General features: G+C 43.2%; 1 protein-coding gene across 1 annotated transcript in view; it reads right to left on the bottom strand.

The window, feature by feature from the left end:
• The window catches only part of LOC116991846 (vascular cell adhesion protein 1-like), a 92,186-nt gene that overhangs the window by 19,059 nt on the left and 58,690 nt on the right, over positions 1 to 14,437 (bottom strand). The gene's annotated exons all lie outside the window — the stretch shown is intronic.

The raw sequence follows: 14,437 nt of genomic DNA, 5'->3' as shown, positions 1-14,437 counted from the left end.
TATCCACGTTCTCCAGGGATACTGCCTGACCTGTTGAGTTACTCCAGCACTTTGTGTCCTTCCATGATCAAACTCAATCTCTGATCTGATGACCACACAGTGACTTCCTTCTGTTATCAGTAAAGTTTACTGTTTCAGCATTCAACAACTGAAAATAGTATCCTAAACCTCCTATGGTTTAATTGCTCTCTCTGCTGGACAATATGCTTCAATACAGGTTGTTGTAAAATACTTTGTTGAACATCCCATTGCGGTAGTTGGATAGATTGGGACCATGAAGCTTAGATCAGGGTAACAATGGAGAGATGGGGTGGGGATGGAGTGGTGAGGTAGGGTTGAATCATTCGTGGCTACAGGGAGAGTAGGTCATGTTTGCTGCTGGGGCTAGATGGCTATAATTAGCTGCTGACTATGGAGGGGGACTGGGATAGAGTTGCCATGAGGTGCAGAGTGGCGCAGTGGTAGAGTTGCTGCCTTACAGCATCAGAGACCCGGGTTCAATCCTGACCACGGGTGCTTGTCTGTACGGAGTTTGTACGTTCTCCCAGTGACCGTGTGGGTTTTCTCCAGGTGCTCCGGTTTCCTCACGCACTCTAAAGACGTGAAGGTTGGTAGGTTAATTGGCTTCTATAAATTGTCCCTGGTGTGTAGGATAGAAGTAGTGTGGGGTAATCATTGGTCAGCATGGACCCGATGGCCAAAGGGCCTGTTTCCGCGCTGTATCTCTATAGTAAAGTCTAAAGTGTAAAAGGTAAGGTTTAGCTTAAAGATCATCAGTTAATGTCAGTTCCCAGCTAAAGCCCACTCCAATTGTCCAGGCATCTCTATGGGTTACCACATCTTACACGTGAAGGATCTGGAAGAAAGACTCTGTACTTAGGAAACCACATGATTTAATTTTTGATAAAGTTTTATCAGGTAGCCCACAAAAACATTATATCACATGGAACAATCTGGCCAGTATATTTCAGTTGGAAATCGTTTAAACATTTCTGGATGACAAGCCTAACGCCTACGTTGGTCATCATCAGTGTATGGTTTTGGAACTAAAATGATTACTACGCACCTTTCAGCGAGAGTTCAAGTTCACATTTATTGCCACATGCACCAGTTAAGGTACAGTGGAATTTGATTTACCATGCAGCCACACAATCAAAATGAGCACAATACACAATAGAATACAACATGAACATCCACCACAGTGGAATCAACATTCTTCACTGTGGTGGAAGGCAATAACGTTCAGTCAGTCTTCCTTCTTTGTTCATCCGTGATCGGGGCCATGAACCCTCCGCAGTTGCCTCTACGGACGGCCCGATGTACAGGCCGTCTCGTCGGGATGATCGAACCTCCGACTTCTTCAGTTATCCTTATGTTGTGTAATATCTCAACCCTCTCACGCCCAGCTGACCTGACTCGCATGTTGCTGCTAGTGTTCTTGCCTAAGGGGAAGGAGTTTTACTCTTGTGATTGAAAGTGAATGTTCACCTATTAATTTCCGTTATTTAATTCAATGTCAAATACCAATAGATAGAAACACATCGACAACTCAGAAGGTATAAAATAAACTTGAATGCCACATTTGAATCCTCTCAATAAATGCTGCTTTTCTGAGTTTGTGTTTGTGTTTAGTTTATTATTAGACTATCTTTGATCGGACTTTACTGGCTTTATCTTGCACTAAAAGTCATTCACATTATTCCCTTCATCGTGTATCTGTACACTGTGGACGGCTCGTATGTAATCATGTATTGTCTTTTCACTGACTGGTTAGCACGTGACAAAGGCTTTTCTCGGTACCTCGGTACACGTGACATTAGACTAAACTCTAGCCTGGTAGGAATGTAGCCAGCCTGTGTTTAAAAGTCTGTACACTTTGGTTATATTTTCATCCCATTAAAGTTAGGTCACCTCTAGCAATAGTGATATCGCTGAGAGAACCAGCGTAATGTGTGGTGTTTGTGTTGGACACTCACACAATGCACTGGCTGAGACATGGAGGTCACGGGGAGAAGGTACAAACTCCATACAGACATTACCCGTAATCAGGATCGAACTTGGATCTCTGGGCTGTGAGGTAGCAACTCTACCGCTGCGCCACCATGCCACCCCTAAATGTAGATGACAAGCGCTGTGGGTGAAGGACATGTCCACGGGGTCGAGGGCAAGCCGCCAAATTAGATCCAAAAGTGACTTGGTATGAGGAGATACATGGGTGATGAAGAGTGTGGGCTTTGTTGATGGAAGCACATGACCAGTGATGTACCACAGGGACTAGTGCTGACATTCTATACATGAACAGCTTGGATATGAATGTAGGAAGTCTGAGGAGTCAGCTTGCAGATGAGGCAAACGCTGATAGGCTATAGGATGATATAGATGGGCCGAGCTTCTATACCTTGTATGGAGTTATTGTCTATTCCTGGAATGATAGCTTCTGTAGGCGTAGGGGTCATAGGTTCCAACTGAAGGAACTTGATGTAGTTGAGCTGATTGACCACAGAAGCAATGAGTGGCTGGTTCTGTTGCAGTGTTAAATATACACTCCTGAGATGTAGGAAAACTTTAGCAGAGGACAGTATTTGCGGAGACTTCTAGAGGTGTACCATAGATCATATAGAGGTGTACAAAATCATGAGAGGAATAGATTGGGTAGATGCACAGAGTCTTGCCCAGAGTAGGGGAATCGAGGACCAGAGAACATAGGTTCAAGGTGAAGGTGTAAAGATTTAATAGGAATCCAAGGGGTGACTTTTTCACTCAGGTGGTGGGTGTATGGAACAAGCTGCCAGAGGAGGTAGTTGCGACTGGGACTATCCCATCTTTAAGAAACCGTTAGACAGGACAGGACATTGATAGGACAGGTTTGGAGGGATATGGACCAAGCGCAGGCTAGTGGGACTAGTGTAGCTGGGACATTGTTGGCCGGTGTGGGCAAGTTCGGCCGAAGGGCCTGTTTCCACAGTATCACTCTATGACTGTGGCCAATGCTGTGAGAAAACAGCTGTAGTTACTTTCAATGCCAACACTGGTGTGAATAGGTTCTTTTTTCCAACATTTGTATTTAATATTGCTTCACCAATAAGCTATATTTTATTCAAAAATATATTCTGTTTACTTGTACAAATGTATCACTAGAAACAGCCCTTGTTATATCATTACCTACATCTTCACTTAGTGGTTACAAATATGAGTAGCATCGTTGGAAAAATTGTCTTGACAAGAAATGGCTTTAGGCTGTACATGCAGTGAAATACACAGTATGTATTCAGGAACCAGCGGCAACAAAAGTCTAATATATGACTGTGAAATTAATGCTATAACAGGCACAATATAATACAGTATAAACAATTTGCTTGATAGAGTCTACAGTTAACATCAGGAGTCCCAACCTGTGAAAAGTGCTAGCCTGATTATCGGGGTATTGCTGAAATGGGGGGAGTCAAAAATGGATCGAGGAGTTAGAATTGAATTAACATGAAAAGTAAGTAAGAAAGAGAAAAAGGTAAACACTACAACTTGTGCAAGTAGACAAGAGGCTACCACTGTGTAACATTCGGGTACGGTACTGGTGAGGACACGTCTGTCACTGTATAACACTGGGGTACTGTAACGGAGGGGACACGTCTGTAACTGTGTAACACTGGGATACAGCACTGGCGGGGACAGGTCCGTCACCGTGTAACACTGGGGTACTGTAATGGTGGGGACGGGTCTGTACCTGTACAACACTGTGGTACAGTACCGGTGGGGATGGGTCAGTCAACGTGTAACCCTGGGGTACATTACTGATGGGGACAGGTCCGTCACTGTGTAACACTGGGGTACAGTACTGATGGGGATAACTCTGTCACTGGGGTACAATACTGATGGGGATAGGTCCGTCATTGTGTAACACTAGGGTGCAAACCTGTCATGTATAATACTGGAATACAGTATTCTAGAGCACTAAGTGCAATTCCACTGATTACTCTAGCAGAGAGATCATTTGACTTACTCTCACGAGTGGAAATTAGGATGAGTTAGATTTTGTAAATGAACATGAATGAATACTGAGCATTGTGTAGTTGGAGGAGGTTACAGGGATAGGAAGGGATGAGAGTATGGCAATAATTAAACAAGAGGAAGAGAAGACAGGCACAAAAAGCTGGAGTAACTCAGAGGGTCAGGCAGCATCTCTGGAGAAAGGAAATAGGTGACATTTCGGGTTGAAACCCTTCTTCAAATTGAAGAATAGTCTCGACCCAAAACGCCATCTATTCAATTTCTTCAGAGATGCTGCCCGACCTGCTGAGTTACTCCAGCCTTTTGTGTCTGTCTTCAGGTTAAACCAGCATCTGCAGTTCCTCCCTAGACAAGAGGGTGAGAATACTGGAAAAGGCATCGACTCACATTTTATCCATTTATGACAATTTTTTATCAGACAACATTCACGTAATTTAAGCAAGTAGTTCACCTTGGAAAGATTATTGCACCAAGTGTGTGATCCAATGTCTATTCCCATCAATGGGAAGAAAAGTCGCATGGCTCTGATGTTCTCGGTGCTGAGCTGGCTTTGTTGCCAGCGTTCTGGTATCAGTTCAGAGTTTGACAAATGGACACAAAACGACCCAAAATTCAGAACATTCCTGAGAATGAACTGTTGTTACATTTCCTAGAGTAAGTGCCATCAGTCGACTGTAACATTGCAATCAGGAGCCGCCTCAGTAACAATATTCAGACATTTGTTGTGATATGTTCGTCTAACTCACAGGTGTAATACAACTATTATTATTTGGACCAGTATGTGAGTTATTGTCATTGCCGTTTGAAATCACTTCCTGCAAAGGAATAATGTCCAGAGGTTCATTCACACGAGGGATTTCTTGGTTTTTGCTGGATGTTGGATTCAGTACATTATATTCTCCTGTTTTCCGAGCTCTGTCGATCAGGCAACAGATGCATGTTATTGCTATTGCTATTGCTATGATTAGCCCCACAACTATTAGAATTCTGAAGATGATCACCCATGACGATTCTTCACCTGTGGAAAATTCACAAAAACCATTACACAATCATCATCCATTCTGAGCAAATACATCTACTGTAAAACTACAGATCCTTTCTTTCCAAAATCCATGAATTTTGCCTGCACTCATTTGCAGGTATAATTTACTTATAATCTCCCGAATTACTATCTACCTCATCGGGGACCCTCGGACTATCTTTGATCAGACTTTACTGGTTTACCTTGCACTAAACGTTATTCCCTTATCATGTATCATGTATCTGTACACTGTGAACGGCTCAATTGTAATCATGTATTGTCTTTCCACTGGCTGGTTAGCACACAACAAAAGCTTTTCACTGTACCTCAGTTACATGTGACAATAAACTAAACTAAACCAATGTTTTCTCATTATATTTATAAACACATTGTGCGTACGAATGGCATAGCATGCTACTCGACGGCCAATGAAATATTTTTTGAAGAATAAAGTCCATTTTCATTTAGCTTAGTTTAGCAATTCAGTGTGGAAACAGGCTCTTCGGCCCACTGAGTCCATGCCGACCATCAATAACCCATTCACATTAGTTCAATGTTATCCCACTAACTGGAGATACCAGAGAAAACTTACACAGGTCACGGGGAGAATGTACAAACTCCGTACAGACAGCACCCGTAGTCAGAATTGAACCCGGGTCTTTGGTGGTGTAAGGCAGCAACTCTACCGCTGCGCCACCGTGCCGCCCGCATGTTCTAATGCCTTGTCAGCAAGGTGGCACCTCAGAAACTCTTTGCCACTATTCACCAAAAGCAAATTGGGCGATGCTTTGTAGAGCACATCTGTTTAACCCAGATGGGAAACTCTGAACTTTTGGTATCCTGTCACTACGGTTCTCCATCCCAGGCAGCATCCCTGGAGAACATGGAGAGGTGACGTTTTGGGTCGGGACCCTTCTTCAGACAAGGGCAAACGTTTGAGTGTCCAGAAATTGACCAAGGCTCATTTTTCTACCTGCCGTTATTTCATTATTTTGGTGTTACTATTTATGGGTTAATCAGAAACAAGAGGTGTGAAGTCACAGAATATTCTCAAGAGTTCTCAGAACTGGGCTTTTATTGCAGACTACCGGAAGTTTCCTTGTGTTAATTATCTGCTAAGCATGTTTGGTGTAGACACTGGGGATGCTGAGGGTTATGACAAGGCAAAGATTGCTTCAACAAAGGCTTGGTGGACAAACAGACTCCTTTACATTAGACTGAGATTGGTCAGTCTAATATAAAGTCGTACGGCTGGTACGAGATTAGTAGTTCAAGTCCCAAACACCAGGATATTCCAGGGACACAAAGATATTCCATGGAAATATTGGCAAAGAATCTCTGAGGTGCCACATTATTTTTTAGTATGGCTATATGGTAATTCACCTATCACTGTACCTTAATTGGTACATGTGACAATAAACAGACCTTTGAACCATTGAAGATTAACGACTGTATCCTTCATGTCTATGGTTGGCATTATGAGTTGCATTTAGAACAGTAAATGATGTGTTGTGCAATATTAATGCCTATTCTGCATTGCATGCGCCCTGAAGAAGAGACAGAGTATTGCAGTAGCTCAGCGGGTCAGGCAGTATCTCAGGAGTGGCCTATCCATGGTCTGAGATGCTGCTTGACCCGCTGAGTTGCTCCAGCACTCCGTGTTCTCGTCTAAACCAGATCCTTGTTGAAAGGTTTCGACCCGAAACGTCACCCATTCCTTCTCTCCAGAGATGCTGCCTGTCCCATTCAGTTACTCCAGCATTTTGTGTCTATCTTCGGTTTAAACCAGCATCTGCAGTTCCTTCCTACACACTCCTTGTTTCTACATTGGAAGCATCCTGTTTTTTGAACCACGATAAAGCATGCAGTTCCGAGCAGATCCACTAGGCGGCAATGCAATACGTTCCTACACCCATTGGTTATAGCGGTCTTTGTTGCATTCACGAAACAGCCTTTTCAATCCATGTACTGAGGCCATTTATTCCCTGTGATCCTCCCTGCTAACGAAAGATGGCGTGAAGCTGAAAAGACTTACAAAGATGCTGCCAGGATTGAAGCATCTGAGCTGAAGTTGAGCAAACTAGGGCCTTCTTATTCCTTAGAGTGCAAGAGGCTAACATTTATGAGGGCTTAATATTATTAAACTGATCTGAGTCAGGGAGACGGACTATCTGAAATGTCAACTATCCACGTTCTCCAGGGATACTGCCTGACCTGTTGAGTTACTCCAGCACTTTGTGTCCTTCCATGATCAAACTCAGTCTCTGATCTGATGACCACACAGTGACTTCCTTCTGTTATCAGTAAAGTTTACTGTTTCAGCATTCAACAACTGAAAATAGTATCCTAAACCTCCTATGGTTTAATTGCTCTCTCTGCTGGACAATATGCTTCAATACAGGTTGTTGTAAAATACTTTGTTGAACGTCCCATTGCGGTAGTTGGATGGATTGGGACCATGAAGCTTAGATCAGGGTAACAATGGAGAGATGGGGTGGGGATGGAGTGGTGAGGTAGGGTTGAATCATTCGTGGCTACAGGGAGAGTAGGTCATGTTTGCTGCTGGGGCTAGATGGCTGTAATTAGCTGCTGACTATGGAGGGGGACTGGGATAGAGTTGCCATGAGGTGCAGAGTGGCGCAGTGGTAGAGTTGCTGCCTTACAGCATCAGAGACCCGGGTTCAATCCTGACCATGGGTGCTTGTCTGTACGGAGTTTGTACGTTCTCCCAGTGACCATGTGGGTTTTCTCCAGGTGCTCCGGTTTCCTCACGCACTCTAAAGACGTGAAGGTTGGTAGGTTAATTGGCTTCTATAAATTGTCCCTGGTGTGTAGGATAGAACTAGTGTGGGGTAATCATTGGTCACCATGGACCCGATGGCCAAAGGGCCTGTTTCCGCGCTGTATCTCTATAGTAAAGTCTAAAGTGTAAAAGGTAAGGTTTAGCTTAAAGATCATCAGTTAATGTCAGTTCCCAGCTAAAGCCCACTCCAATTGTCCAGGCATCTCTATGGGTTACCACATCTTACACGTGAAGGATCTGGAAGAAAGACTCTGTACTTTGGAAACCACATGATTTAATTTTTGATAAAGTTTTATCAGGTAGCCCACAAAAACATTATATCACATGGAACAATCTGGCCAGTATATTTCAGTTGGAAATCGTTTAAACATTTCTGGATGACAAGCCTAACGCCTACGTTGGTCATCATCAGTGTATGGTTTTGGAACTAAAATGATTACTACGCACCTTTCAGCGAGAGTTCAAGTTCACATTTATTGCCACATGCACCAGTTAAGGTACAGTGGAATTTGATTTACCATGCAGCCACACAATCAAAATAAGCACAATACACAATAGAATACAACATGAACATCCACCACAGTGGAATCAACATTCTTCACTGTGGTGGAAGGCAATAACGTTCAGTCAGTCTTCCTTCTTTGTTCATCCGTGATCGGGGCCATGAACCCTCCGCAGTTGCCTCTACGGACGGCCCGATGTACAGGCCGTCTCGTCGGGATGATCGAACCTCCGACTTCTTCAGTTATCCTTATGTTGTGTAATATCTCAACCCTCTCACGCCCAGCTGACCTGACTCGCATGTTGCTGCTAGTGTTCTTGCCTAAGGGGAAGGAGTTTTACTCTTGTGATTGAAAGTGAATGTTCACCTATTAATTTCCGTTATTTAATTCAATGTCAAATACCAATAGATAGAAACACATCGACAACTCAGAAGGTATAAAATAAACTTGAATGCCACATTTGAATCCTCTCAATAAATGCTGCTTTTCTGAGTTTGTGTTTGTGTTTAGTTTATTATTAGACTATCTTTGATCGGACTTTACTGGCTTTATCTTGCACTAAAAGTCATTCACATTATTCCCTTCATCGTGTATCTGTACACTGTGGACGGCTCGTATGTAATCATGTATTGTCTTTTCACTGACTGGTTAGCACGTGACAAAGGCTTTTCTCGGTACCTCGGTACACGTGACATTAGACTAAACTCTAGCCTGGTAGGAATGTAGCCAGCCTGTGTTTAAAAGTCTGTACACTTTGGTTATATTTTCATCCCATTAAAGTTAGGTCACCTCTAGCAATAGTGATATCGCTGAGAGAACCAGCGTAATGTGTGGTGTTTGTGTTGGACACTCACACAATGCACTGGCTGAGACATGGAGGTCACGGGGAGAAGGTACAAACTCCATACAGACATTACCCGTAATCAGGATCGAACTTGGATCTCTGGGCTGTGAGGTAGCAACTCTACCGCTGCGCCACCATGCCACCCCTAAATGTAGATGACAAGCGCTGTGGGTGAAGGACATGTCCACGGGGTCGAGGGCAAGCCGCCAAATTAGATCCAAAAGTGACTTGGTATGAGGAGATACATGGGTGATGAAGAGTGTGGGCTTTGTTGATGGAAGCACATGACCAGTGATGTACCACAGGGACTAGTGCTGACATTCTATACATGAACAGCTTGGATATGAATGTAGGAAGTCTGAGGAGTCAGCTTGCAGATGAGGCAAACGCTTGATAGGCTATAGGATGATATAGATGGGCCGAGCTTCTATACCTTGTATGGAGTTATTGTCTATTCCTGGAATGATAGCTTCTGTAGGCGTAGGGGTCATAGGTTCCAACTGAAGGAACTTGATGTAGTTGAGCTGATTGACCACAGAAGCAATGAGTGGCAGGTTCTGTTGCAGTGTTAAATATACACTCCTGAGATGTAGGAAAACTTTAGCAGAGGACAGTATGTGCGGAGACTTCTAGAGGTGTACCATAGATCATATAGAGGTATACAAAATCATGAGAGGAATAGATTGGGTAGATGCACAGAGTCTTGCCCAGAGTAGGGAAATCGAGGACCAGAGAACATAGGTTCAAGGTGAAGGGGTAAAGATTTAATAGGAATCCAAGGGGTGACTTTTTCACTCAGGTGGTGGGTGTATGGAACAAGCTGCCAGAGGAGGTAGTTGCGACTGGGACTATCCCATCTTTAAGAAACCGTTAGACAGGACAGGACATTGATAGGACAGGTTTGGAGGGATATGGACCAAGCGCAGGCTAGTGGGACTAGTGTAGCTGGGACATTGTTGGCCGGTGTGGGCAAGTTGGGCCGAAGGGCCTGTTTCCACAGTATCACTCTATGACTGTGGCCAATGCTGTGAGAAAACAGCTGTAGTTACTTTCAATGCCAACACTGGTGTGAATAGGTTCTTTTTTCCAACATTTGTATTTAATATTGCTTCACCAATAAGCTATATTTTATTCAAAAATATATTCTGTTTACTTGTACAAATGTATCACTAGAAACAGCCCTTGTTATATCATTACCTACATCTTCACTTAGTGGTTACAAATATGAGTAGCATCGTTGGAAAAATTGTCTTGACAAGAAATGGCTTTAGGCTGTACATGCAGTGAAATACACAGTATGTATTCAGGAACCAGCGGCAACAAAAGTCTAATATATGACTGTGAAATTAATGCTATAACAGGCACAATATAATACAGTATAAACAATTTGCTTGATAGAGTCTACAGTTAACATCAGGAGGCCCAACCTGTGAAAAGTGCTAGCCTGATTATCGGGGTATTGCTGAAATGGGGGGAGTCAAAAATGGATCGAGGAGTTAGAATTGAATTAACATGAAAAGTAAGTAAGAAAGAGAAAAAGGTAAACACTACAACTTGTGCAAGTAGACAAGAGGCTACCACTGTGTAACATTCGGGTACGGTACTGGTGAGGACACGTCTGTCACTGTATAACACTGGGGTACTGTAACGGAGGGGACACGTCTGTAACTGTGTAACACTGGGATACAGCACTGGCGGGGACAGGTCCGTCACCGTGTAACACTGGGGTACTGTAATGGTGGGGACGGGTCTGTACCTGTACAACACTGGGGTACAGTACCGGTGGGGATGGGTCAGTCAACGTGTAACCCTGGGGTACATTACTGATGGGGACAGGTCCGTCACTGTGTAACACTGGGGTACAGTACTGATGGGGATAACTCTGTCACTGGGGTACAATACTGATGGGGATAGGTCCGTCATTGTGTAACACTAGGGTGCAAACCTGTCATGTATAATACTGGAATACAGTATTCTAGAGCACTAAGTGCAATTCCACTGATTACTCTAGCAGAGAGATCATTTGACTTACTCTCACGAGTGGAAATTAGGATGAGTTAGATTTTGTAAATGAACATGAATGAATACTGAGCATTGTGTAGTTGGAGGAGGTTACAGGGATAGGAAGGGATGAGAGTATGGCAATAATTAAACAAGAGGATGAGAAGACAGGCACAAAAAGCTGGAGTAACTCAGAGGGTCAGGCAGCATCTCTGGAGAAAGGAAATAGGTGACATTTCGGGTTGAAACCCTTCTTCAAATTGAAGAATAGTCTCGACCCAAAACGCCATCTATTCAATTTCTTCAGAGATGCTGCCCGACCTGCTGAGTTACTCCAGCCTTTTGTGTCTGTCTTCAGGTTAAACCAGCATCTGCAGTTCCTCCCTAGACAAGAGGGTGAGAATACTGGAAAAGGCATCGACTCACATTTTATCCATTTATGACAATTTTTTATCAGACAACATTCACGTAATTTAAGCAAGTAGTTCACCTTGGAAAGATTATTGCACCAAGTGTGTGATCCAATGTCTATTCCCATCAATGGGAAGAAAAGTCGCATGGCTCTGATGTTCTCGGTGCTGAGCTGGCTTTGTTGCCAGCGTTCTGGTATCAGTTCAGAGTTTGACAAATGGACACAAAACGACCCAAAATTCAGAACATTCCTGAGAATGAACTGTTGTTACATTTCCTAGAGTAAGTGCCATCAGTCGACTGTAACATTGCAATCAGGAGCCGCCTCAGTAACAATATTCAGACATTTGTTGTGATATGTTCGTCTAACTCACAGGTGTAATACAACTATTATTATTTGGACCAGTATGTGAGTTATTGTCATTGCCGTTTGAAATCACTTCCTGCAAAGGAATAATGTCCAGAGGTTCATTCACACGAGGGATTTCTTGGTTTTTGCTGGATGTTGGATTCAGTACATTATATTCTCCTGTTTTCCGAGCTCTGTCGATCAGGCAACAGATGCATGTTATTGCTATTGCTATTGCTATGATTAGCCCCACAACTATTAGAATTCTGAAGATGATCACCCATGACGATTCTTCACCTGTGGAAAATTCACAAAAACCATTACACAATCATCATCCATTCTGAGCAAATACATCTACTGTAAAACTACAGATCCTTTCTTTCCAAAATCCATGAATTTTGCCTGCACTCATTTGCAGGTATAATTTACTTATAATCTCCCGAATTACTATCTACCTCATCGGGGACCCTCGGACTATCTTTGATCAGACTTTACTGGTTTACCTTGCACTAAACGTTATTCCCTTATCATGTATCATGTATCTGTACACTGTGAACGGCTCAATTGTAATCATGTATTGTCTTTCCACTGGCTGGTTAGCACACAACAAAAGCTTTTCACTGTACCTCAGTTACATGTGACAATAAACTAAACTAAACCAATGTTTTCTCATTATATTTATAAACACATTGTGCGTACGAATGGCATAGCATGCTACTCGACGGCCAATGAAATATTTTTTGAAGAATAAAGTCCATTTTCATTTAGCTTAGTTTAGCAATTCAGTGTGGAAACAGGCTCTTCGGCCCACTGAGTCCATGCCGACCATCAATAACCCATTCACATTAGTTCAATGTTATCCCACTAACTGGAGATACCAGAGAAAACTTACACAGGTCACGGGGAGAATGTACAAACTCCGTACAGACAGCACCCGTAGTCAGAATTGAACCCGGGTCTTTGGTGGTGTAAGGCAGCAACTCTACCGCTGCGCCACCGTGCCGCCCGCATGTTCTAATGCCTTGTCAGCAAGGTGGCACCTCAGAGACTCATTGCCACTATTCACCAAAAGCAAATTGGGCGATGCTTTGTAGAGCACATCTGTTTAACCCAGATGGGAAACTCTGAACTTTTGGTATCCTGTCACTACGGTTCTCCATCCCAGGCAGCATCCCTGGAGAACATGGAGAGGTGACGTTTTGGGTCGGGACCCTTCTTCAGACAAGGGCAAACATTTGAGTGTCCAGAAATTGACCAAGGCTCATTTTTCTACCTGCCGTTATTTCATTATTTTGGTGTTACTATTTATGGGTTAATCAGAAACAAAAGGTGTGAAGTCACAGAATATTCTCAAGAGTTCTCAGAACTGGGCTTTTATTGCAGACTACCGGAAGTTTCCTTGTGTTAATTATCTGCTAAGCATGTTTGGTGTAGACACTGGGGATGCTGAGGGTTATGACAAGGCAAAGATTGCTTCAACAAAGGCTTGGTGGACAAACAGACTCCTTTACATTAGACTGAGATTGGTCAGTCTAATATAAAGTCGTACGGCTGGTACGAGATTAGTAGTTCAAGTCCCAAACACCAGGATATTCCAGGGACACAAAGATATTCCATGGAAATATTGGCAAAGAATCTCTGAGGTGCCACATTATTTTTTAGTATGGCTATATGGTAATTCACCTATCACTGTACCTTAATTGGTACATGTGACAATAAACAGACCTTTGAACCATTGAAGATTAACGACTGTATCCTTCATGTCTATGGTTGGCATTATGAGTTGCATTTAGAACAGTAAATGATGTGTTGTGCAATATTAATGCCTATTCTGCATTGCATGCGCCCTGAAGAAGAGTCAGAGTATTGCAGTAGCTCAGCGGGTCAGGCAGTATCTCAGGAGTGGCCTATCCATGGTCTGAGATGCTGCTTGACCCGCTGAGTTGCTCCAGCACTCCGTGTTCTCGTCTAAACCAGATCCTTGTTGAAAGGTTTCGACCCGAAACGTCACCCATTCCTTCTCTCCAGAGATGCTGCCTGTCCCATTCAGTTACTCCAGCATTTTGTGTCTATCTTCGGTTTAAACCAGCATCTGCAGTTCCTTCCTACACACTCCTTGTTTCTACATTGGAAGCATCCTGTTTTTTGAACCACGATAAAGCATGCAGTTCAGAGCAGATCCACTAGGCGGCAATGCAATACGTTCCTACACCCATTGGTTATAGCGGTCTTTGTTGCATTCACGAAACAGCCTTTTCAATCCATGTACTGAGGCCATTTATTCCCTGTGATCCTCACCTGATAGAAAATGTACATTATTCCCTTCAAGATTAATTATAATTCCGCATTCCCAATATTCCCACCCTGAACAGGTAGATGTGAACAGAGAGTCTACAAGTTACAGTTGCAATGGTTCTAGAATACCATCTTTATATCTTAGTTTAGTTTAGTTTAGTTTAGAGATACAGCATGGAAACGTGCTCTTGGGCCCACCGAGTCC

This window comes from Amblyraja radiata, chromosome 35 (assembly GCF_010909765.2).
Source record: "Amblyraja radiata isolate CabotCenter1 chromosome 35, sAmbRad1.1.pri, whole genome shotgun sequence".
Taxonomy (NCBI): domain Eukaryota; kingdom Metazoa; phylum Chordata; class Chondrichthyes; order Rajiformes; family Rajidae; genus Amblyraja; species Amblyraja radiata.
Note: the sequence above shows the minus strand (reverse complement) of the source record. Positions and strands in the feature narration are given on the sequence as shown.